This window comes from Cuculus canorus, chromosome Z, assembly GCF_017976375.1.
Source record: "Cuculus canorus isolate bCucCan1 chromosome Z, bCucCan1.pri, whole genome shotgun sequence".
NCBI classification, from domain to species: domain Eukaryota; kingdom Metazoa; phylum Chordata; class Aves; order Cuculiformes; family Cuculidae; genus Cuculus; species Cuculus canorus.
The window spans coordinates 5133623-5159691 of record NC_071441.1 but is presented as its reverse complement, the minus strand read 5'-3'; the positions used below and the strand labels follow the sequence as shown (position 1 = coordinate 5159691).

At 40.4% G+C, this 26069-nt stretch overlaps 1 protein-coding gene across 5 annotated transcripts in view; it reads right to left on the bottom strand.

The window, feature by feature from the left end:
- GHR (growth hormone receptor) overlaps window positions 1–26069 on the bottom strand; it is a 128359-nt gene that overhangs the window by 84492 nt on the left and 17798 nt on the right. For 2 of the 5 annotated variants that reach the window (XM_054053724.1, XM_054053725.1), the window contains one exon: window positions 14622–14743. The exons of the other annotated variants lie outside the window; for them this stretch is intronic. The gene's annotated coding sequence lies outside the window, so the exon portion shown is untranslated. The remainder of the gene's footprint in view (window positions 1–14621; window positions 14744–26069) is intronic. 5 annotated transcript variants of the gene reach the window in all.

Below are 26069 nucleotides of genomic sequence, written 5' to 3'. Positions count from 1 at the left end.
AGCTGTTGACTGAAGCGAGCTACCAAGGACTACTGACAAATTCCTGTTTCAAAACACTCTGTAGGGTATTAGCAAGTGGAAATGATCTCCATGTGAAAAAGTCAGAATCCTACTACAATACGAGAGAGAAAATCATTCCAGTAGCCTTTCCAAAATATTTTGAAATCCTGCTCAAAGGCAGAAAAGACCTCTTAGCTACTTTATGGGCAACAAAAGGCAAATGTCCTAACTTCTGATTACCTAATTGTACTCAGAACATTTTGTTTCACTCTTAGTAGCAAGTGGCAATAGCACAGAGACTGCATGCAGTGACACTGTTTATCTGCAAAACTGCAGTTTAGAATAAGCCACACAAGCATGAAAACAGTTGTATTTGCACTTGGGTCAAACACTTCATTATGTGTGAAAAAGAGGCAGCACTGCACATAGGGTGATGAGCGAGATGTTTAAATGGCAAGCAGCCACCTTTTCAATGATTCTTGGAAAAACTGCAGCTTCAGAAAAAGCAGAACATAGATTTGTGTGAATGAACTACACAAGTGAGTTTTTTTCAGAGACACATATTCGACCCAAAACACTTTTGTTTTTTTCTCATCCATGTGGAAAATGAAAGGACTGCAACTCTGAATTAAGTTAGGGCCTATCCAGTATGAGTTTTCTTTCCATACTACCGTAGAGCCACAGAATAGAATAATAGAATGGCTTAGGTTGGAACAGACCTTAAAGATCATCCCGTTCCAAACCCCCTGTAATGGGCAGCGACACCCTCCATTACATTAAGCTGCTCAAAATCCCCTCCAAGTTGGCCTTGAACACCTCCAGGGAAGAGGCATCCATGACTTCTCTGGACAACCTGTTCCTGAGCCTCACCACCCTCGCAGCAAAAATTTTCTTCCTACTATCTAATCTCAATCTCCCTTCTTTTAGCTTTAAAACATTACCCCTCGTCCTGTCAACTACACTCCTTGATAAAGAGCCCCTCCCAAGCTTTCCTGCAGGGCCTCTTTAAGTACTGGAAGGCTGCTACAAGGTCTCCCCAGCGCTGTCTCTTCTCTAGGCTGAACAAGTCCAACTCTCTCAGACTGCCCTTGTGTGGGAGGTGCTCCAGACTTCCGAGAAAGAAACAGGCTCAGACTCATCGCTGCCTTGGCTTGGATATGAGGATCTGTGCCCATTATATCTCCCCAGCATGTTCCATGCTAACCTGTCAAAAAATAATCAACCAGAAATGAGTCGGACCCAATTGTGTCAAAAGATCTCTTGTCTTCAAAAGAGCATCCATGACTCAGTTCTGTGAAAAAAAAAAATGAAGGGCTTTTGACACTCTCTCATGTAAAATCTTCATTGACACACCAATGAAGTACAAAACAGGTAAGTAGACAGTGAGGTGGACTGAAAACTGGCTGAAATGCCAGGCTCAAAGGGTTTCGTGGCACAAAGTCCAGCTGAAGGCTAGTCACTACTGAAGTAACCTGAGGTTAATATTATACCTTCACTAACACCTGTCTTCACTGGAGAGATCAAAGAGTCGAACAGGTTGCTCAGAGAGGTAGTGGAGCCTCTGCTTTTGGAGATATTCAAAACTTAGTTCGACATGGCCCAGGCCAACTGCATGGATGAAACTCTACTCTCAGCAGGCAGGTTAGACTACATGTTCTCCAGGGATCCCTTCCAACCTCAATGATCCTGCATTCCATGATTCTGTATTCAAGTGTATTCAGAGGAGGGTCACGAAGATGGGAAAAGTCTCAAGGGCAGTACTTAGAAGAAGCAGTTTGAGTTCAACTGGCTTGTTCAGTTTTGAGAAGAGAAGGCTGTGGGGTGCCCTTATTGCAGTCTACAGCTTCCTGAAGATGGGCGGCGGAGGGTGAGATGCTGATCTCCTCTCTCTGGTGACAGGACATGAGGAATGGAGGGAAGCCGCATCAGGGAGAGTTCAGACTGAACATTAGGAAAAGGTTCTCACTGAGAGGAAAAGGCTCCCAGGGAAGTCATCACGGCACCAAGCCTCTCAGGGTTCAAGGAGCATCTTGATGACGCTGTTAGTCATACGGTTTAGTTTTAGGTAACCTTGTGAGGAGCAGGGAGAGGGACTTGGACTTGTTGATCCTCATGGATCTCTTCAAATCCAAGACAACCTATAATCCTTCTTCGGTTCAAACTTCTTACCTTCAATCTCTACTTCTCTAATACAATGAGGTTTCAAAACCTCAGCTGAAATATCTTTTTGCAACTGTGAACTCACTACTTAAATTCTATCATCAATTTTTTTTCTGCACAGGAATTCCCAAAATTCATTCAAGGAAACAGTAACAAAATCCATCAGAACCTTTCATCATCTTCCCTTTTTTCCTCTATTCATATAGCTCTGCCTTTTAACCTGTTTTCCTCCTTTAACCCTTCCACTTGCCTCACCAGTATATACTGGTCAAGGGGTCACATTCTTGTGCCAAATCAGTGCCTGGTTTCCCCTCTGAAGCCTGTCATATCCTTAGGAGTTTAACAATAAATCTTGCCCTTCATGTTTTAAATAATTCCCTGAACCACATTTATTTTATTACAGATTTGGCGGTCTTCGTCTCTTTCACATAACAATAACTGTAACATTTTCTTAGCAGCACTGAGCTCAGTAACAACTGATATTTGTTTTGGCACTCTCAGTAAGGATGAAAGGTGAATTTATGTTTTCCACTGCCTTATGCTTACAAGTGAATTTGTGGACAGGACAGCTCAGGAGGTCTGCACTGCAGTCCAGACCCAAACACAGGAATTAATACACATCTTTTGGTAGTAAGAGAAACCATTGGCATTGTAAAGGATGCAAACAGACAAGAAGTCTAAACTTTCTAAGCAGGTAGCAATTTCATTTGACATACAAGGTAGCTCTTGTGGTATCCGGGAAACAGAACTGAGGCTGTGTGAAACACACCATATTCCTAGCTACAGTTAATTATCTACTTGAGCTGGAGGAATGTTATGAAGAACAGTTTAGTTAATGTTTATATGAAGCACTTTCAGATCTGGGCAGCTGGAAATCTAGAACTCTACTAGCTGAAACTGTTGCTGACATACCAGTTAATTTAGAAGGGAAATTTTCTTGATAAATAAACAGGGAAATACGAAGCATAAGCTGAGAAGAAAGATGTATTACTGGATTACTGTAGTCAGTTCTCATGTACACACTTAAGAGACTAACAAACTTCAGAACAGCAAGGGCCTAAAAATGTTATTTGGAGTCCAGGGCATCCTTTTTATAATGAAGATAATAGTCCCAGTTTACTTGAGAAAAATATCTGATGGATTAGTTAATTGCACCTTATAAGAACTCCTATCTGGAAGAAGCTATAAACACTAGATTACTTTTTAATGAAATAGAAGATATTTACCCTGGACATGGGTAAACCAACAGATGTGATCTATCTAGACTTCTGTAAAGCCTTTGACACGGTCCCCCACAATATCCTTCTCTCTAAATCGGAGAGGTGTGGGTTTGATCGGTGATGGTTTACTGGATAAGAAACTGGTTGGATGGTTGTATTTAGAGAGTAGTGGTCAATGGCTCAAAGTCCACATGGAGATCAGTGACGAGTGGTGCCCGTCAGGGGTCCATACTGGGACTGGTGCTATTCAATATGTTCATCCATGATATTGACAGCGAGATTGAGTGCACCCTCAGCAAGTCTGCGGATTAAACCAAGCTGAGTGGTGTAGCTGCCACACTGAAAGGACAGGATGTCATCCAGAGGGACCTGAAAAGGCTGGAGAAGTGGGGTTGTGAGAACCTCATGAGGTTCAACAAGGCTAAGTCCAAGGTCTTACACCTGGGTTGGGGTAATCCCTGATTACAATACATGATGGAGGATGATGTGATTAAGAGCAGCCCTGCAGAGAAGGACTTTGGGGTGCTGATGGATGAGAAGCTTGATATGCGCCGGCAACGTGCACTAGCAGGCCAGAAGGCAAATCGTATCCTGGGCTGCATCAAAAGAAGCGTGGCCAGCAGGTTGAGCAAGGTGATTCTGCCCCTCTATTCCTCTCTTGTGAGACCTCATCTGGAGTCCTGTGTCCAGTTCTGGAATCCTCAACATAAGGATATGGATCTGTTGGAACGGGTCCAGAGGAGGCAACAAGGATGATCAGAAGGCTGGAGCACCTCTCATATGAGGACAGGCTGAGAAAGTTGGGCTTGTTCAGCCTGGAAAAGGCTCTGGGAAGACCTTATAGCAACTTTCCAGTAACTGAAGGGGGACTACAGGAACGTTGGAGTGAGACTGTTTACAAAGGCTTGTAGTCATAGGACGAGGGGCAGTGGGTATAAACTGGAGAGGGGCCAATTTAGACTAGACATAAGGAAGAATTCCTTCACCATGAGAACGGTGAGGCCTTGGCACAGGTTGCCCAGGGAAGCTGTGGCTGCCCCATCCCTGGAGATGTTCAAGTCCAGGTTGGAGGGGGCGTCGGGCAGCCTGAGCCAGTGCGACATGTCCCTTGTCATCGCAGGGGTGTTGGAACTGGATGGGCTTTAAGGTCCCTTCCAACCCAAACTACTCTATGATTCTATGAGTCTATACACCGAGGAATCAAGAATAGAGTAAGAAAAAAAAAATCTTTAACAAGGCTGAAATAAAGTGAAAGCTGGAATCTACTAGAGGCTCAATTTAAAAAAAATCTTCATCACTTCAACTTGCTTTTCTAACAAAACAATTTACTGGGTACACGTAGTTAGTGAGTTGGTGGAACAGATCTACAGAAAACATGGCTGCACAAGGATTACAGATGTCATCTGGTCCATTGCTGCTCTTCACAGACAGGTCAATCAATTCTTGCCTGACTCTCACCTCTGCTTATTGGATTTTTTTAAAGACCAAAGAAGACTTGCAAAGATTTTGCAGCCTCCCCTGGCAATCTATCCCAACACATTACTACCCTTGACACTAGGAAGCTTATTTTAATATGTACCTCCAGTCTCTCTTGGTGTAATTCAATTCCACTACTTCCCCTCCTCCCCCTGAGAACGAATAACAGGTTATTCCCTACCATTTTTTCATAGTCTTTCACCTGCCTGAAGACTGTTACACTTCCCTTCCTCCCTAGATGAAACAAAACCAATTTTTCAGCCAAGTTTTCTGGATCGCTGATCATTCTTATAGGTTTCTCTGGACTTTCTCCTGTTAGCTGAAGTCTGAAATAGCAGTCTATCTAAGGTTTTATCAATGCTAAGGTGAAAGAATTACCTTAGGTAGTTCTATTTCAGCTTTATACATCTTACTATATCTGTCTTTTTTGTGAGAGAATGCCATTGGTGACTTATGATCAGCCAGCTCCAGCCGATTTTCTGCAAAAGTGGAAAGCCTGGCTTTTGAATAACATGGTTCCCTTTCCTCTCACCATCTCCTACTCTTTTCTGATTAAACATTTTTAAAAATGAATATAAAATACAAAAAGGATATGGGAAGACAAAGCTGTTAATTTTAATGAAAGACTAGAAGTACTGCAAAAATAAAAAATAGGGTTCAAGAAACTAGGACTGTAAGAAGGTAGGAAAAAAATTTTTTTCTAAAACGGAAATATAGAATATTAAGAAAATCACCTACTATATGCATTTTGCCAAAACTGTCACTGTTCTAAGAAAAAAATATAATGTATGAGATGATCTGGCAAACTGTTAATCCAGAAAAATACAAACAAAATTTACTGGACCAAAAAAGCTCATGACTAACCAGCAGAGTGGATAAACAATTTAGTGCTTTAAAGTATAGGGCTTAAAAATTCAGAGATACAAATTTTGTTTTAAGCTTACTGGTGCCTTAGAAAGTAACTTGTCCTAAGTTAAATCCTCCATGGCTCTCATTTCCTCTCCACTTTTGGAAATGGGGTAATGCACTCTTTAGGCCAGTGTTCTTTAGGACAAAGAAAGGAGATTTAGGGGATAGCTGCAAATTTATCTGATCTCCATCACTGCTACATTTGAGTTTAATTCGGTCATTAAGTGTTGTGGCTGCTATCCCAAGCGTTATTAATGACCTTCATTCTTAGATGACTGTTTTTTCATGTTCCACAAACAGCTCACGTTCAGATAAAGCATTACCTGTGAAGTAAGATGGTGGCCAGTTTCCTCAACCTTCTCTTCACTCAACATGAAATCCAAAAGGCTCAGTTTGTTTTTATATCCCAAAACAGCAACTCCACCTCCTACCTCACTGACTGCTCATTGAATACCCCATTACTGTTGCCCCAGAAAGCTAACATTGATCACCGTACAGGTTCACTTTCAGCTTAGCAGAGCTCGGATTTCCCCAACACAAGAAGAAAATAAAACTCTCTGTGAGTCCCCAAAAGTATGTAGCAAAACAGACTGGCCTCTCTCTGTACTTCTGAAGTTAGATGGTTTCAAGCTTTGCAGCGCTCAGCCCTTTTGCAGAGCCAGGGGAATCAGGACATCACTTGGCTACGCAGAGCAATGCCAAAAACCTGCACCTCTGGGTGCCCAGCTCCAAGGTCAGCATGACTGCTGCTACCAACAAAGAACGCGTGTGAATAGATTTAGCATTAAAAAAAAAGAGTTTTGCAGAAATTTGCTAAGATGGAAGATACTGAAGTCAGCTAAGGGTTAAAAGTGTAGCACACGCACACACTGCTGAAGAGGTAAAACATAGCTCCTCCACCCACTCTGGATGCCCAGCTGTGGGCTGTTTCTTCCCTTAGGCGTCCTCATCATCTGTTCCTGCTGTTCCTCAGCTATATGCTGAGATACTTGTGCCTTCAAATACTACTGCAGTATGAGTGGATGTAATAATCACACTAAAAAAAAGCGTTTCCAACATTCCAACAAGCTGACAAGGGAGAGTGCCCTCCTAGACCTGCTGTTTGTGAACAGAGAAGGCCTTGTGGGGGAAGTGATGGTTGGAGGACGCCTGGGACAAAGCAATCATGAGATGATAGGGTTTTCGGTTCTAGGTGAGATGAAGAAGGGGGTTAGCAAAACAGTCACATTAAACTCCCAGAGGGCAGACTTTGGACTGATCAGAAGGCTGGTTGGCAAAGTCCCGCGGGAGACAGTCCTTCAGGGCAAGGGAGCCCACGAGGGCTGAGCGCTCTTCAAAAAACGAAATCCTAGCAGCTCAGGAGCAAGCCATCCCTGTGTTCCGGAAAAGGAGCCAGCAGGTTTAAAAACCAGCTTGGTTGAGTAGGGAGATCTTGAGAGATATCAAAAAGAAGAGGAACGTCTATGAGCTTTGGAAGAAGGGACAGGCGTCTTGGGTGGACTACAGGGAGGAGGTGAGATCGTGCAGGGAAAAAATCAGGAGGGCTGAGGCCCAACTAGAAATGAAACTGGCTTAGTCTGTGAAAGATAATAAAAAATCTTTCTACATTAACAAGAAAAGGAGGACCAGGGAGAATATTCAGTCCCTACTGGATGCAGAAGGAAGAGCAGTGACAAGGGATGAGGACAAGGCTGAGGTACTTAATGCCTTCTTTGCCTCCGTCTTTAATAGTAAGGGAAGTTGTTCCCCCTGTGTACAAACACCCGAGTTAGAGGAGAAGAATGAGGCTCCCACGATCCAAGAGAAGGTGGTTAAAGACTTACTTGGCCAATTAGACACTCACAAGTCTATGGGGCCGGATGGGATGGACGTCCTCGTCAACCCCCTTTCATCATCTTCCAGCAGTCCTGGCTGAGTGGGGAAGTTCCACTGGACTGGAGGCTGGCTGATGTTATAACCATCTACAAGAAGGGTTGCAGGGAGGATCCAGGGAACTACAGGCCTCTCAGTCTGACCTCAGTGCCGGGGAAGGTCATGGAACAGGTGATCTTGAGTGCTATCCTGAAGCACATGCAAGAGAACCGGGTGATCAGGCCCAGTCAACACGGGTTCACGAAAGGCAGGTCTTGCCAAACTAACCTGATCACCTTCTATGACAAAGTGACTCGACTACTGGATGGGGGAAAGGCTGTGCATGCAGTCTGCTTGGACTTCAGTAAAGCCTTTGAAACAGTTTCTCACAGCATTCTGCTTCAGAAACTGTCAGCCTCTGGCCTGGACAGGCGCACACTCTCCTGGGTGGAAAACTGGTTGGATGGCCGACCCAGAGAGTGGTGGGGAATGGAGTTAACTCCAGCTGGAGGCCAGTTACAAGTGGGGTTCCTCAGGGCTCAGTACCGGGTCCAGCCCTGGTTTATCAATGACCTGGATGAAGGCATTGAGTGCACCCTCAGCAAGTTTGCAGATGACACTAAGCTGGGTGGAAGTGTCAATCTGCTGGAGAGCAGGGAGGCTCTGCAAAGGGACCTGAACAGGCTGGACCGCTGGGCCGAGACCAATGGTGTGAGTTTAACAAGACCAAATGCCGGGTCCTGCACTTGGGGCACAACAACCCCGTGCAGTGCTACAGACTATGAGAAGAGTGGCTGGAAAGCTGCCTGGAGGAGAAGGACCTGGGGGTGTTGGTTGACAGTGACTGAACACGAGCCAGCAGTGTGCCCAGGGGGCCAAGAAGGCCAATGGCATCTTGGCTTGGATCAGAAACAGTGTGACCAGCAGGTTCAGGGAGGTTATTCTGCCCCTGTACTTGGCACTGGTGAGACCACACCTTGAGTACTGTGTTCAGTTCTGGACCCCTCACCACAAGAAGGATGTTGAGGCTCTGGAGCGTGTCCAGAGAAGAGCAACAAAGCTGGTGAGGGGCTGGAGAACAAGTCTGACGAGGAGCGGCTGAGAGAGCTGGGGTTGTTTAGCCTGGAGAAGAGGAGGCTGAGGGGAGACCTTATTGCTCTCTACAACTGCCTGAAAGGAGGTTGTGGAGAGGAGGGAGCTGGGCTCTTCTCCCAAGAGACAGGGGACAGGACAAGTGGGAATGGCCTGAAGCTCCACCAGGGGAGGTTCAGGCTGGACATCAGGAAAAAATTTTTCACGGAAAAGGTCACTGGGCACTGACAGAGGCTGCCCAGGGAGGTGGTCGAGTCACCTTCCCTGGAGGTGTTTAAGTTAAGGTGTTTAAAGGACGGGTGGACGTGGTGCTGAGGGACATGGTTTAAGGAGTGTTGGGAATGGTTGGACTCGATGACCCAGTGGGTCCCTTCCAACCTAGTGATTCTATGATTAAATATTGATCATATTTTGGCTCATCATCACTGCTGCAATCTCCTATAAGAGGCAAAAAGAGTCAATAAGACTTACATTTTAGTTGCGGCTGTTACAACTGCAGTCTGTTAGTTTTCTGGATTATTTATTTGCAAGCTACATGTGTACTTTGTGTATTTTCATACTCTAAATCTATTTATCCTCTGGCTCTCCCCCACAATTTTGGATAACAAAGAGCCCTAATGTTAGAGAGCCCTCTGTTTAACAAACCCACAGGAGCCATATACACTATGATTTTTAATAGTGGTTTTTCAAACTCTATAAATAATTACTTAAGAAGAAACACTTCTTATTGATTTCAATCTTCTTTTTCCAGACTTTCAAATACTTCTCATTTCCTAAAATTTGAATCTGAAATGAAAAGAAAATAAATCTACTAGAACAGAAAAAAAGATCTTTTAAAGGTCTCAGCTGAATCATAGAATCATTGAATCACGAGCTGAAGGCACCCAGCACTTTATTTCAGAGTCAATCGTATCATCTAGAGAGTTCTCAACGATTATACATGGCATGGTGTATAACACTCATGAAAACAGAGACCCAGAAGAGATTTCCCATGTCACAAATTCGGCCCCCATACAGCAACGATACTGTAGAGTCTCTTATGTTTTTTCAGTTCTATTTTAAAAGCAGTCCTCATTTACTTTTGGCCAATACTCAAGAAAAAAAGAAGACAGCACCAGAGTCCCTCCCTGCAAGCTGATCAGTGTGGCTTCTGAGGAATTTGAGCATTTAATCCATCCCCCTCCATCCATCCTCCTTAAGACTGCATGGGCTTGCACATATACGTATGTTTATATCATGAGATCTATGTATATGATATGTGTTTGCAATGCTCATCTGTTTAATGTTGTGAGTTCTTGTCACGGCTGTCATTTATTTATTAAGTCTTGCTGCCGATTTTTGCATATACTTTGCATCCACCCCATCTCTTCAGCTTTAAGTAATTTCGATACATTTCAGGAAATGCTGCCCATGTGATGCAAAATGGAGTTTAAATTTAAGAGCATCGGTATCAAAAATTAAGGTTTATTTACATGTGGCTAAGCACAGAACAGAAAGTATCTGTGGCAGGAACTTTTTTTCGCAGGGGTGGGGTGATCAAAATGAACACAGGAGTGGGGTGGAGAATTCCTCCAGAGCATGTTTTCCCTGAGGCGCCAAGTGAGAACATGTATCTTGAGCAATTCACATTTTCAGCCAATTACTTCTCCACTGATTTAGGCTTGTTCTCTCTTCTAAAAATATTAAATCAACAATCTTAAATCAGACTCAGGAATTCAAAGAGGCCTATTTTCAGGGGTTGGCAAGAGCACCACTGATGGCAGGATTCAGACAGTTTCCAGCGTGTAGCCAACAGAGACTATATTAGGAATATAAATGTACTTAAGCATTTACATAGATACACTTATGTAATATGACATATAAGTACTTCTCAGCAGTTCACTCATGTTTGGTTATACAGTACATGACAGAAATGCCGAGTAATTGCAAAAGAGAATCAGATAAACTCATTTAATGCTTTAAATTAAAAGAAACGGAGAGTGCTTCCTCTTCCCATTTCAGTACATAGGTATGACAAGGGAGCCCTGAAGACATCACCATATGCCAAATCAGATAATCTCTAATAACTTCCTTATGACACACTTATAACTTGACGGTAAATTACATCATTAAAAAAATGAAGGGACTTGCAATTTTCTAGCACTTCTAAGGTATGTTTACTAATATGCTTGTACATTTAATTACTTCAGTATAAAAGAGAGCCGCAAGTTACCAATGCCTCCAAACTACAGCAAAGAGATTTGTGTCTTCTTTTTTAACCTCAGACGATTTCAGATGTTTTCATCGTAATGCACTAATTGACGCTGACAGTGACTGAGTGGGAGATGCTGCAGAGAATGCTCCTGGGTGTCATAATTACTGTCTCCCCACAGAAAGCATGTGCATTTATACAGATGCAATTTATGATTCATTGTTCTTCTGCTTACTGGTAAGTTTAATGCAGAGTTCATTTATACTTCATCAATTTTTCTAAGCCTTTCCTCTGAATCCTCCTTTTTAATTACTGAATCATTAATTTAATGAAGCTCTAATTTATCTTGTCAGTGTTTAAGAATCTAGACTCAGGGATCAAGTGTTTCATTTTGTTAACACTGTGAGTCTTTGGAAAGATTACTGACAAGTTGTTATTTCTGGAAGCAGTTCTGTACCAGGCATAAAGAAAAAATAAAGTCAGTTTTCTGGAAATAAAAACTGGATATTATTTTAAAAAATAAAATACCAAACTCAGAACGAAAACAAGTCATCTATGTACATAAAAAACAAGTTATATTGGAAAGAAATATTGCTTATTTTTTTTTAAAAAAGCATATTTCAGGCTAATTTTATTTCAACTTATTCTCCATAACTCTGGCGTATGCTACCTTGCCTTGCCAAAAATAATGAATCAGAACAGTGGACAGCAGTTAGATTGCCAGGGGAGCAAGAATATATCATAGTCAGACTGAAAAATTACAACAACAGTTATAAAGATAAAAGTATCATTTCAGCATTTGGTCACAAATATGAAAAAACGCATAAACTAAAATCTACGTGATCTGCATAGTGTTTTGCCTCCTTCTGAAGTAGCACTAAATCCTCGGACCATGTGTTGATACTAGAGTGCTGCTAATTCTATGACTTGTAATTTTTGAGCAGTCAATGATTTGACTCTTTTATGAATGTTTCTAACTCCAGTAGCTGATTACTCGGAGATCGAAAAAAACAAGAAACTCTCTCCAATGACTTGGGTCAAGAAGCTAAGGGTGCTTCTCACTTCAGCGAGTGCTTTTTCCAAACAGAAAATTATCACATAAAGTCACACACAAATACCAAAGCAAGCTGCAGTTTCCACGCCATGAATTTGTTGGTTTTGAGTATTAACCTGCTCTACAGAACCTGGCAGAGAGAATGAATCAGCTGTACCCATCCACCTGTGAAATCCAGATCACAGAATGCCTAAGCAGAATGAGATTTTTCCTGCACTAGTTTTTCCTGTCAGAAGCAACTCATTCTTGTAAACATGGCTGAAGTGAGGACCATCAGGAGAAATCATAAGAGTTTCACCTCGACAAAGAACTGAATTCCTTTGAAAATTTACATAGGTGAGCAATTATCAAGAACCAGTCTAACAGCCCACTCTCTTTCTTCCTAAGCACAGTACAGACATTCTCCGTCAGAAAGATCCAGCTGCCACAATGACCACAAGATATGTCAAGATCAGCATGTCATGCCCCTTTTTTAATATCTTTATCAATATCTGGATGAGAGGATTGAGTGCACCCTGAGTAAGTTTGTAGAAGACATCAAGTTGGGCAGGAGCAATTTTCTGCTTACCAAGAGATCTCAAGTACCCCACATAAAAGATTACTAGTAGACAGCTGCCTAACAGCTTCTCCAGGTGGGCAACCATTCCAATTTGGCCATGAGGCCACCAGCCAGAAGAATTAATCTTTTTCCCCTCTGCTTTCTTTTATTTTTGAGGAAGGAGGAAAGTAATGGATTAATGCTGAAGATTTATCTCTAGCATTAAGTAGATACACATTTTTTTCTTGTCCACTCTAACTTATTCAGTCCTCTCCTCTTGCCCTCTGTCCTACTACTTCTCTCTTCTTCTCCTTCAGGCTTTCTTTTGACCTTCTACTATCTTCTGCCTCTCCTTTTCCAATACAAATGTGCTCAGGGTTTCTCATCTCACAAAATTCTTTGCCCCCTTCAGCCCAGAACTATCATATCTCTTTCTATAATTTCCCACTAAAACTCATAAAACACAACACTTTCACTCACTGGTGGTCTCATCCTCCAGTTTGGGTCCCTTACTCTGACGGATGGATCTTTTACACCTCAACAAAGTTTCTCAAGATCTGGTTTTGTACAAAATTCAGAATTCAGATTCCACCTTCAGTCTCCTTTGCTCACTCTTCTGACAGCATTCCAGAAATATTGTTTTCTGTGACCGCTTACATGGAGTTTCTCACTTCTCCACTCACAGTACTCCCTCCTTCTCCTGTATCTTTTGGAAATTTAACCCAGAAACACCAGCTTACTCCAAATCCATTTCTCTCCATTTCCAAATACAGTTTGGGATAAGCTGACAACTGTAAATTAAAACTGAATTTTACAGAACTGAGATGTAAAAATGTTTGAGAAAATCTTTCGTTTCTTCCTCCTGAACTTAGCCCTGACTCCAAAGTTGAACAATAAAGGCAACATTTTATTTAAAGACATGTTTTATACTTATAATTTGACCTAAATATAATTGTAAATGGCAAAAGGATATCTGAAAGTTAAAGGTAACATTTAAAGGCCAAAGAAAATAATTTAAATTAATTGCGCTCCTCTTTTTTCACATTTTCCAAGCAATTCACAATTTTTTAAAAGAAAATTCTTGCAGATAATAGATCACCTGAACAGCTCTTACAGCTACGCAACACAGCAAGTTTGTGAGCTGGAGTTCATAAGATTCTGGTCTCATTTTTAGCAAAAGATTTCATACAACCGAAGCACAAATGTTTATCTTTTATTTTTTTATTATTAACACCGGAGCACAGAATAACACCAGGGCAAATTTGGTCGGCATCCTATTAAAGACACTACCAACTTGAAAAACCTACCTGAAACATGGAGGTTTTTTATTGAAAGTTCCTTTGTTACTTTTATGTGATGTCAAAATAACAGTAAGTCAGGGCAATCCTAATAGATTTTACCACTGCTTGTACTTTGTTTAAGCACAAACAGCTAATGTTTTTAAATGACATTAGCCTTTCCACACTAAGAACAAAATTACGCTGGCCTCTGATTAATCAAAACATATCAGCTACTCTGCTGCTTACTGAATCAAGTTATAGCTTCCATGGAAGCTATTTGTAAATACACATTTATGAATATAAAATTGCAATTGCCTTGTTTTCATAACAGTTTGAATTTACTCTAAGAATGACTGCTACTTTTCTCCCTCTGAGATGAATGTGTTTCCACGCCATGTACTTATGCAGACATAAATTTCTGCAGAGTACCATTTTAATCCGGATTTTTTTTTATAAAATCTTTAATCTTTTTTTTTTTTTCTTTTAAGAAAAGAAGAGCAGGTAAAGCACAAAGTAGCAGTGTGATAGGCAGAAACAGGGGAGTAGGAACCCCAGAATATTTCCCATACTTACGACAGATGTAGATGCTGGCATCTCAGAAACCCTGACTCTCACATACACACACATCATAGCCATAACGTGCTCAAGCAGTACAAATGCCACAGAGAGGATGAGGGCAATGGCAAGTTTCAGCAGTGTCTTACAACTTGCAAGAGAGACTAACCCAAATGCCAGGCACTTCAGCTGCAGGAATAATGATTTTGAGATTATTCATACAAGTTTCCCTCATTTTAGATAGGGAAAATAATGTAGTGGAGGCGTATGTTAAGTCAGCAATGCATTCACTTACCAACTAAACGTGAGCGCCCCAAAGTCACCGTATAGCAAGTGCAGAGTATCTACACCAGGAACAAGGCTTTCAGGGAACAGACTGCTCCTTAGTCCCAGGGATGACAACACCATGGGCAATGTCTGAAGCGTAAAATTGAAAGTTTGAAAATGAAAGGTATTATGACTTCATTTTTAAATTAATGCCCATTTTTCTCTACACGTTGCTTGAAATCTATAGAGCATCTTCCCCCTCCTGTTTCTCCAATGTGTACATACAGGTAGCTCTGAGGTCCTGCTCTGCGTACCAATACATTTACTTATGCAAGCGCGCAACATACATCACTTAAGGTATGCTGGAGTTGGATTCTGCTTTTTAAAGGTAAAAAGGAGAAATGTCCCTCATACAGTAAAGAGAACATAGAAAATGTTCTTCTCATTTCTGGTACTGATGAGCCAATTGTGCATGCATGTAACACATGCACAGTTTCTAACACGGCAAACTACGAGGGCACCCTTATGCAGAAGTTACATAGAAAGATGGATTCAGTTATAAGCTACAAATCCATGCAGTAAGAAACACTACAATCCAAAGATTCTGTGATATTCAGGCATCTTCTCCCCACTCTTATTCTCCTAGACTGCTGAGAGTAATGGTCTGTAAAGCACCACCACAGCCTATTAGACAGATGGCTGCGAGTCATTCTCCCTTAGATCACTGGACAGAAAAATGAAAAGCTGAAAGCTCTGTTTCCCACAGTCCCCTTGCATGATTTACAACAATGACAATAATTTAAAGCTGGCAACCGCAGACAGGAGTGCTTGACTACTATTGTTTTAGTAGCACAATCAAATTACCCATTTTGGGCTTTTACAACTGTTACATGCATATGTTATCACTTCCTAAACAGTAATATTACCAGATGGAGAAATTCAGCAGGGAATAACAACAGGAACAATATTCTGAATATAATTTCTAATCTGAGCACCAGTGAAAGGTCCTTTAACATAATACATATTTAGTGCAGAAACATAATGTTAGAAAATTTGATGGCAATTCATTCTTTCATTACAGTCCTAGAAAAGAAATTAAGGAAGGAAGATCTTTAAAAATAAACATATAAAATTCCTCAACACCCAGACAATTGCATGATGTTTAAGTAATCCCTCAGGCCTTTAAAACTTTAATTAATACCGACAGCTACAAAGAAACTTGCTGCCAAAGCTAACATTAACCAGCTCACTTTCCCAGGTTAGGGTTGTGAATTATGGCGAGATCCCTTTGTAAGCAGGCGTGATCCATCAGCTAGAACTATAGAAGGTCATTTTTTTCTTACACATTTCTTACATTCACTCTTCTGAAGAGATTTGTCAGCAACATTAATAAGTTAATGCCACACGACTGATATGCAGCTGTGAGATATACAGAAAATCAAGATAAACATCACTTTGCTCCTGTTCACTGTGGTATTGCACATAGCAAAGGCAATGCAGAAAAAAAAAGATTAATCATACTAAGTGGCCAGCCTAAAGAATCTGGATGTTTCTTGAACCACAAATTCATGAACTTCAGTGAAGGAAGTTGATGGCTCAGAGAAACCAGATCCTTTCCCAGCTATGTGAAGGGAATGGCATGACAACATCAGCCACGTTCACACACTGTCCTGCATTGCTGTGGGTGAAAACTGGGCTGGATGTTGTATGAAGATGCTCTCTCACTGCTCAAATCCTGCCAGCACAATCACATTTGCTTCACTGCAGACCAACTTGTCTAAGGTGTATCGTCTACTGTGGGCTTGAGATTTCATCCATCAATCCTTGCGGCTTGCTCCTGGTACTCAAGCTAAGTCTGCCTAGTGTTAAGGTGACAGCCCACACCACCAATCCTAATGTAATTGCACTTGCAGAAATGCATCTCATAGGGAAATGAAGGTTTTGCAAGCAGAAACACTATTAGCTACCCTTTATATGCAGTATTAACTGTATTTGTTGAAAATATGCCTTCTAATTAAGCAAACTATGAGTGCTCAAGAGCAGTTTATTGCACAGCCAGGAGAAGTTACCAGCCTCTTCAACCGCCTGCCTGGTGCTGACAGCTGTGGGAGCACAGGAGTCTGCTTTACTGCAAAAAATGCAATAGGTTTTTGAAACCATGGCTGACATGAACACAGTACCCATTTAAATGACACTGCTATCTCTCAAGGCATCAACAGATACTGAATTTGGCTTTAACTGTACAAGAAACCTGAAACTGTTGGGTTTACACTAGAGGGCAAACGTGTTGTGACCAGATCCCCACTCAGTTGAATTTATAATGAAGACATACAGAAATGTCAAAAACTTGCTACAATAGTCTTCAAGTGAAGAATTCAAGTGAATTTGCCTTAATTTCTCTAATACAAACATCTAGGTAGTTTACATGAATGTCAAGTTTAAATAAACCAAGTCTACATGGGAAAGGTAGAACAATACTCATGCCATTTAGAAGAAGACCTAATGATAAGTTTTGCCTCTTCTTAACAAAAGATGAACACTTCCCTTACACTTCTGCTACAGGAAACAGACATGAAGATGGTCACTTGTCATAGGTGCATGTCTCCTCTTTCCCTTATCGTGAAGGAGTTTAACTGCTTACAAAATCTACTATAACCACAGAATATTCCACAGAATATAACTTAGGAAGCTATTATAATCGGATGTAATAAAATATAAGGAAAACAGTCTGATAAATTACAAAATAAAATGGTTCTACCTTAAATAAACAATACGTTAACAATCTAGCATAGTTATTGACAACGTTTATCTGTGTATCAGGAGTGGTGACATTTCAAACCTCAAACATTTATTTATCTGCAGTACTGAGTATTCACCTGAGTGGACACTGGCTCATCTAGAGACTGAATCTGCCATGGCTTTTGTGTCATATCGAATCATTGGTCCCTTCACCTGCATCTTGCTCTTCTCCTGTGCCTAGTGTGTCCTGACCGGAATGAGCTTGCCCAGGCTGCTATCCCTGATGCTTAATGTGTGGTGCTTAACATACTGCAACCATAAAAAACCACAACGAGAGCAAAAGAGGAAGACCCCTGGGTTATGCTTTTTCTAGCCCTTGCTTTGAAGGGGCTCAGACTGTATTACCATAATTACAAACTCAAAAAAATTAAAAAATCAACCCACATCGCCATGAAAATCATCTTTAGTTGCATAGCTCTATTAATCCAAACTATTTTGCACAGGCATAGGGTCTTCTAGGACTTGTTAGGAAAGGCATATACAGAAAATTATGCACTGGAAATAAATTTGCTAACATGAATGAGTGCAAATATTACATTGCTTAAGCATCTTTTAATGCAGAAATGTAAATACATCACTGTATTAAAAACTTTCAGTGAGATGGAGATAATCTATTATGTCAGTGTTGAAAGAATTAATCACTGTCCCCTTATTTAGAAAGTGGCACAGTTTCATTATGGAAAAAACCAGGAAGGTAGAAGCTAGCAGTCACAGTAGCTTAAGACATAGCAAAGGTCCATCATTATTATAAATAATATTATAAAAGATCCATTATAAGATAAAGCAATTTCCACTAGTTTAAGATGAACAGGAGCAGGTCAAACTGTGTGAAATAAGTGGGTCTTTTCTTGTTCTTCTGTATCTGTCATATATTAATTTTATTCTGATTGAGAATATCAGGGATCCACAGTCTCCTCAGTGTTTTGCGAAAAAGAACAGTATCTAAGATTAGAGAATAGAATGTCCCACAATTATTATGCATTATACAAATGAGGTGCAGCTCTGAAGAGCCTGACAAATAACAAACATTTTTTGGGTTCTGGAGACAAAGATTTCATGCCCACAGAATTATCAGTGGTTTTCTAGAGCATCACTTTCAATTTCTGGGCTTATTATTAACAGCTTACTTCTTAAAGAATGTCCTGGTATTTACTCTTTACTGAGGTCATGTATTTCAGGTATTTGAAAAGCATATTAAAAGCTTTCCACAGAGATGCAAATTATTATCATTTGATTTAATACCGGTCAATTATTTTCAGCTGGACTCTTTCCTCCAAACCCCCTGGTATTTCAATATTTTATTCACATAAATCAGTTCCTTTAATTCAGAAAGTCCTTTCCACTTAGGCCATCCTGCTTTGAAAGCATTGTATTTGCCAGTTGCCATCTTTAAAAACTAAACACCAGCTACGGAAATTTGCAAATTAATTCGCAATTCAATAGAGCAAAACAAAGACAAAAAATCCCATTGTATTTAAAAGGATAATTGTTCTTTAAGCGTGGGTCTTCAGTATGAATACACTGAAAGCTTTCTTATCCTGTATCTATTGTCTGTGCAACTTGAACTGGAAGTTCATCTCTCGCTATACTATATACACTGGGCTGGCGGTAACCGAACAGCTCCAACAGCTCTGAGAAGAACCGCATGATTTCTTTATCATTGCAATAAATATCATTGTGGATATTTATCATACCCACATCACTTAGGATTCAGCCCCTGCACCAGGGCACAACAATCTCTCGTCTCCCTGGTTTGTGCTGAGGGACCGGTGCTGGCAGCCCTGCAAAGTACAGAGAGATATCACTTGTATCAGGTGCCAGAAGAGGCATCAAAGGCTCCACAGCTTCCACAGCAAGTGGCCCACACGCAGTGTTTAAGGATGTGAATCTCAGTATGGTTTCTGCACAATCTTTCGACAAGTTTTGATAGGTTTGCTCAAAAAAATTTGATTGATTTCAGATATTTTCCTACTGCAAACTCATACTACTGAATACAGCTCACACAATGCAGCCGTGATGTTTTAAGGAGCATCCTGTCAAGTTCAACATATGGCAATGTTTTTTTTTTCCATAGAAATGCTACAAATGCAAATTCTATTAGTAGTAGTAACTGGTACATGTGCATAAAGGCAACTGTATACCCCAAAGCTCACATACTGAAATCCTGGACCACTGAAGTGAGGTGTGGAGATTTTTAGTTTCAATGCTATTTTATTTTTAATAGAAGTTGGACTGCCACAAATCTTCTGAGGAAGCTGCTCTGTATTTATAAGCTTTTGAATCCAATTATGACCTATAACTCTAGATATAAATACTGCCCAGTGACACAGTGCCGGTAATCAAAAGCTTAAGTGATGCCAGCACTAAGTATTCTGATTTGAACACGTTACTGCGTCAAGTGCCGAAACCACAGCACAGCGTTAAAGCATGCACGATTCAAAGCGTCTTGTTGTCAAAAATGAGGTTCTGTGAAAGCAGACATTGCTAAGACTAACTGTAACATTTAGAGATTAATTATCTTACTGAGAGAGGTCTCCTAGTGGTTTGATACTACCAGAAACTGATTATAAAATGTAATAAGCTCAAGAAAACAAAAATAAAATACCCTGAGTGATGTCTCTATCGGAATGCCATTAAAAACAACAGTTTTGTGTGATTATGAAATTGTTGTATAACATTTTACTCATAAAACTGCAGGTAATCATAAAAATAATTTCTAGGTTACTACAAAAGGGAACTTCTTGAATCATAATCCCATTCTTTGTAAGTCCTGTGTAAGTAGAAATACTTTTTAGGTGCACACTAAGCTATGCCATAGCATTACAGAAAAATAAGTTTGGAATGCAGGATGCTGGAGATTCCTGTAAAGGGAATCTAGGCAGGATTTTATAAACTTGAAATTGTTAATTTGATCAGGAGGAAGAGTGTGGATGGGATCAAGGAACAGCACTTTAAGGAACTGTGAAAAAAAAAACAGGGCAAAAAACCAGGCATTAGGTGAAAATGCTTATACAATCACAATGAGTTATACCAGAAGCCAACTCCCTCTTCTCTAATACTAAGTAAGTGAGCAATACACATCAGGCAGCCACCCAGATGTTTCTGCCGTCTACCTTATCTACCACTGTTTAGCTGTGGCTCCCCTCCAGGTTTAAGCAAGAGATTATACATCAGTGGAGGTGAAAAAAATTCTTATTTCTTGCAGGTGATCACTGGATTTACCGAATGTCAACTTAAATAAATTTAACATAGACATTTGCAGGACACATAAAAGCTACTACTCCCTGTCAATATGCCACTAGAAACCTTAAGATTTTTCTATTTAATCTGCCTAACTTCAGCATTCAAAAAATGAAGGGCTGTGGTAGTCAACCTGATGTTTTAAATCTAGCAAGAAAAAATTTAGCATGCACAGCTGGATCCAGATTTCACATGGAGAAAGTTCTTATAAAAAACTTTGATAAACAAGAAAAGGTAGCTAAATAAAAGTAAGGGCCTTCAGTGTAGTCTATGACAGCACTTACTAGGTGATATCAGCCATATGAACTGGCAGCAACACTCTAAACACCTTTCCACTCCCAGTTCCTGCCCTATAGATTAAATCATAGGTAATGATTCCAAAAAAATTAGAGAAAAAAATCCACAGTGTTAGGTGATGTGCACTGTCAAGTGGACTCACTGTAACAAAATCCACCTTGGAGTGGCTGCAAGAAAGTCCCCACCTCTCCAGACTTTCTCACTATTACCCTCTCTCTTTAAGGAATCAGCCAGGCACCCTCAGAAGTCACAAAATGTAGCACAACACCTGCCTGGTAAAAGAAATTGACATTAAAATGCCACTCTGCTATTTATACTTCCACTGAGTCAAGACATCGCTTCTGTTCAAAATCCTTAGCCAATTTGGCCATAGCATCCATCCAGACATTCTTTCCTCCATACCCGGGACTTGTGACGGTTGCTGCTTTTCACTGAAAACGCCACAAGCTTGCCCACATCTTGACCACCAGCTTGCTGAAGCCATGATGATCTCCAGATGGAAAGGCAGAGAAGACCAAAAGGACTAGTATTGCATCTCCCCATCTAGGTTGTGTCTAAATCAAACAGTTCAAAGGAATATTGCCAGAAACATGACCCTGGAAGTGCATTCACCCAGTTCCCATGAAATTTAGTAATCTCTAGAGTTAACTATTACCATGACCCCTGGTGAACTACCTACTTGGGTCAACTACCATGGTTAAAAACAATTCTCAAGTATGACTTAAAAGTAAAACAACTTGATAGTAAATAAGTGGGTCATTCTGCACCAGCCGGTTCTAATGCTGGGAATAGTCTCAGGCATGCTAAAAGTGCCACCACTTAGCTCCCAGGCAGCCATTTCCAACCACTGAAGACACCGAATCTCAGAGGGATGCTGCAATGCCATTTTTAAGGGACTGTGGTATGACACAGTGGGAATGCTGAGGCTGTGCCTTTCCTCTCCCATTCCTCACCCCCGATAATCCTGCTGCTCCTCAAATTACCTCATTCAAGGAGGGTCCCATGTAGAACGAATATAAGAACAAAAAACCAGGAGCTAGCGTTCAGCAAAATTACTTGTTGAAAATACTCCAAGCATGGCAGGATGCACGATTGGACATCACTGCCTGGCCCTGCTTTAACATCAGCACAGTCCCAGCGTGCTGCCAAGAGGGAATCCTAGTGAAGTGATGGGGAATTGCACTGTAGAAGAGACAAAACTCATTTATAAAAACATCTTGAGAGTTTACCAGTTTTGCATGCTATTAATCACACTAGCTGTCAAGCTATTTTCAGCAGAGATGCAGTCTCATTAATAAACAGAAACCGTTAACAAAGACCAAAACTCTGGAGGTCCATAAGAGTGCATGGTGGGAACAACAGACAACAGAATAGGCAGAACGCAAAATTGTGACAATGAAAAAAAACCACAGTCCCTTTAAGACTCTATAAAATTCCTAAGTTCAAAACTTTTTTCACCATATCACTGGATGTTCAAAGAGCTACAAAATGTTTATCATTTTTTTTATTATATTTGAAGCACTTTTCTGTAAAGGAGGAATTTTTTTCTTAATGACCTTTCTCCCCAAATATATTGCGGATTAATATATTAGTCTGCAAACACAGCTGGGAAAGAAATGCTTACTAAAGCTTAGTATTTGTACAGAGCAATGGTAAAATAAAAGTGCACTGTGCAATTTGTTCTGCTGGTTTTATGACAACATATGCCAGGACAAGACTTTTGTACTACAGTGATGTTTAATTTTTAATGAGCCTGCTGCAGGCTGAAGTACTTTATTGCACTCCTTATGCCTCAGAACACTTAAACTAGGAGCATCTCTCCACCGGCTGGATTAGTCCCTTGTAAAGCACATGCTGAACTACATAAATTTTGAACCACTCTAATCCCCTGTCCATTTCAGATCCAGGACTGGCAGATTATTCCAACTAACTGATAAACTTGTAACAGAAGATTCAGAGTACAATTGTCCTGCCAAAATAATGCTCCGATGTACCCCTTCGAAACTGACTACTTTCCAATAGTTAAGTAATTCAACACTAAGAATCCAACTAAAGAAATGCATGCAAAGGGAGACAGGGAACGGAAAAACACTGGGTGAATATCACCGCGGACAATTTATGTCTAGTGTTATCCATTCTCTGATAATGGCAATCAAATCAAACTTCTGACTTTAAGAGAATACTAAAGGTAAGAAGGACCAAAGTGCAATTCCCATTCCTTTTGTAGGCAGCAGCAGAGCTGGCTAAGGTCTGCACTATGGGGCAAGGGTTCGTTTCTTCATGTCTGTACAGCACTGCACAAATATAAAGTACTAATGACTCTGAGAACAACAGAGGTGAATGCTGTCTCAGTCTTGTAGCTCAACCCCATTTTCTCCACAGGTAAGTAAACAACAATTAGTTAACAAAGAATGGATGATACAGAGAGTTAGGGGAAATCTCTGTCTCTATTTCTGGCCAGTCTGGCCAATCTGGACAGAAAATTACATTTATTTAATATCCATGTAACCATAATTCCTGGGGCCATAATCACACATAAAATCAAACCCACAAAATGATTTACAAATAAAGAGGCAGGCAAGGGTTTTGAGACTTTAATCTCACTCAATTAATAAGAAAAAAATTATCAGAAAAATGGAGGCCAAAACAAAGTTTGTTTTTGTTTGTTTTTTTGTTTTTTTTTAACTAAATTGATTGCAGCAATCAATAAATAAGTTTCAAAGAACTCCTTTAGTAAAGGCCAGTCCTAGCCAGCAGGTATTACATTAACTGTCATTATCAATTAGGAGCCACCAGAAACAGGCCTTATTTACAAAGCAAGAGTTCTGGGAATCCACTTGTGGGTTAAAAGAACCTCTGTATGGCTCCAGAGCAATGTTAGCAAAGCTAAGTGCTGCTTCATTAAGTGCAGTGCACACATTTCTTAATGGAGAGCAACTCTAATAGTCCAAGTTCATCTTCACCATCTAATGTGGCATATACACACTCATGCTAGCAATTTCAGAAATGAGACAAACCACTGTTTGTTCATTTTTCTTCTTTTTTAACTTTTTTTCCTTTAAAAAAGGCAGCGCATCATAAATAAAGAGAGTAAACTAGACAAACAACCTTCGGAGTTACTGAACTTTGTCAGCCTTTAGCATGTTTAATTGTAGCGAAGGAAGGAAGGTGGTTAAAAACTCCAAAATATTTCACCTTCTGAGAGCTATCTCACATTCTCAATCCTATCCAGACAGGCACCGATCACAGTTTATCATGAAAACAGCCAAACACGGGAAAGAAAAGACAACAAGTATTTCTCATGAGTCATTTTTCTCTTTCTCAATAACTCCTTCCCCTCCCTTCTCCAAAGGCCTCTTCCAGTAGATACAAACATCAGAAACGGATTTATTAAGTCAGCCATACTTTCAAAAAGGTTGTCTTGTGGTAATTTATCGTGATTACAAGGCATACAAGTTATACAACACAGAAATATCACTGCATCATTGTAGCTGCATTCAACCCAAACCCACAAAGGAGGCCTCTTCACCACCGTTGCCGATGGTCTCCACAGTAAGAAATGAAACCTCTACCTTGTTTAATCAGGACATGGAGGATTTGGGTTTGGGTGCAATAATATGAGCCACAGGTGACAATGGTGTAAGTGGCACTGCACCATCTGAGAGGAAAAGGCTCTGGAATGCTGCTAGCATTCGCACTAGGCATGGAAAAATCACAGAAACGAATATATCGGTCTCTTTAAGGAGGAAGACATTTAAGGTAGTATAATTAAAAGGCAGAAACCCCTCCACTGTAATCAATCAAACATAATCGTCTCTCTTTTTAACAGAGGTCATTTTTCACCACCTTGAAGGTGCCTATTAATTCCAAAGGGTAAAACTGCTTCCTAGCTCGGTGTTCGTATCTCCACCAATCGTAAGTGATAATGAGAGTGGATGGTTTACTGTTGCTTAAAGAAAGAGTAGAAAAAACAGAGCGCAAGATGATTTCTTCACTTCTTAAAGCCGTTTAACTCTGAAATACTCTGAAATTCTGTACTCTGGTAAAAGTTAGACAATACCCTAATAATCAGGAGCATGTTCTTTCTCCCAAAATAACAACCGAAAGAACTCCAGCAAGCAAATACAACTGCTGTTTATTTTATCAAAACTCTTTTTTTTTATATATATAAACAAGCGTGACTCAGACCTACACAGCGGTTTTACTACCAAGAACTTCCTGTCCTTTCTTTGCACTTGGAACAGGCTGTCCAACATTTCCATACTAAAAAAAAAAGCCTTGTTGCTCTCCCTCAGCACTGCCCAGACATGAAACGAGCCCTTTCCAGAAAGATGTGTGCCTTTCATCCTGCACCAGTAATTTTAACAGTGCTTAGAAATTTCACTGCAGAATCAGGACCTAAGTAATGTCCACACAGACAGAGCAACTAATACACAACACGCGTCTCTGTAAATCTGTTTGCTCCAAGGTTGAGAAAAAAAGATGTAGAGAAAGATGCTGTGTCTATTTTTGCTGCTTTAGGTACCTCAGGCATTTATACACCGAAGACAGTGAATGCAAATGTATTAAGAAGTTACTTGACCTGCCAGGGTTACCACAGATATTCAACATTCATGAGTTTGGCTTAAAACTGTGCTTAAAAATGAGCTTTCTTGATTCTTTCGGGGGCCTCGACCTTTAGGATTCACATTTGCAAAATTACATAAGCAACAAGGAAGGTTATAAAATTTCATTAAAAGCAAGACAAAGGCATATTGCATCTCTAAAAATAAAATGTTTTCAGGCATTTTATAGCACCATGTGCAAGATCTAATCTCTAGTAAGGTGCTAAACTAAATAGAATGAACCTTGAAATATGCAGACACTTCTTTTCAGCCTCCCTTCTCCCAACCCTCTGGAGACAAAACTATCAGGAAATAGGCAGGAACGATCAGAAAAGGGAGGCTATTCCCCGATCAGGCACTTTTTTAAGGTTACTGAACTTCAAAATATTCAAGTGCACTGTGCTCTTTTTAAAAACCAACCCCCTTGTTACAGTCAATTGGCTGTAGCAGAAGCTCATACTCATAATCCCTCAAAAAGACACCACTTTCCTCAATTAGCTTGAACAAAAAGGGTAACATTGCTTTTGTGTACGCTC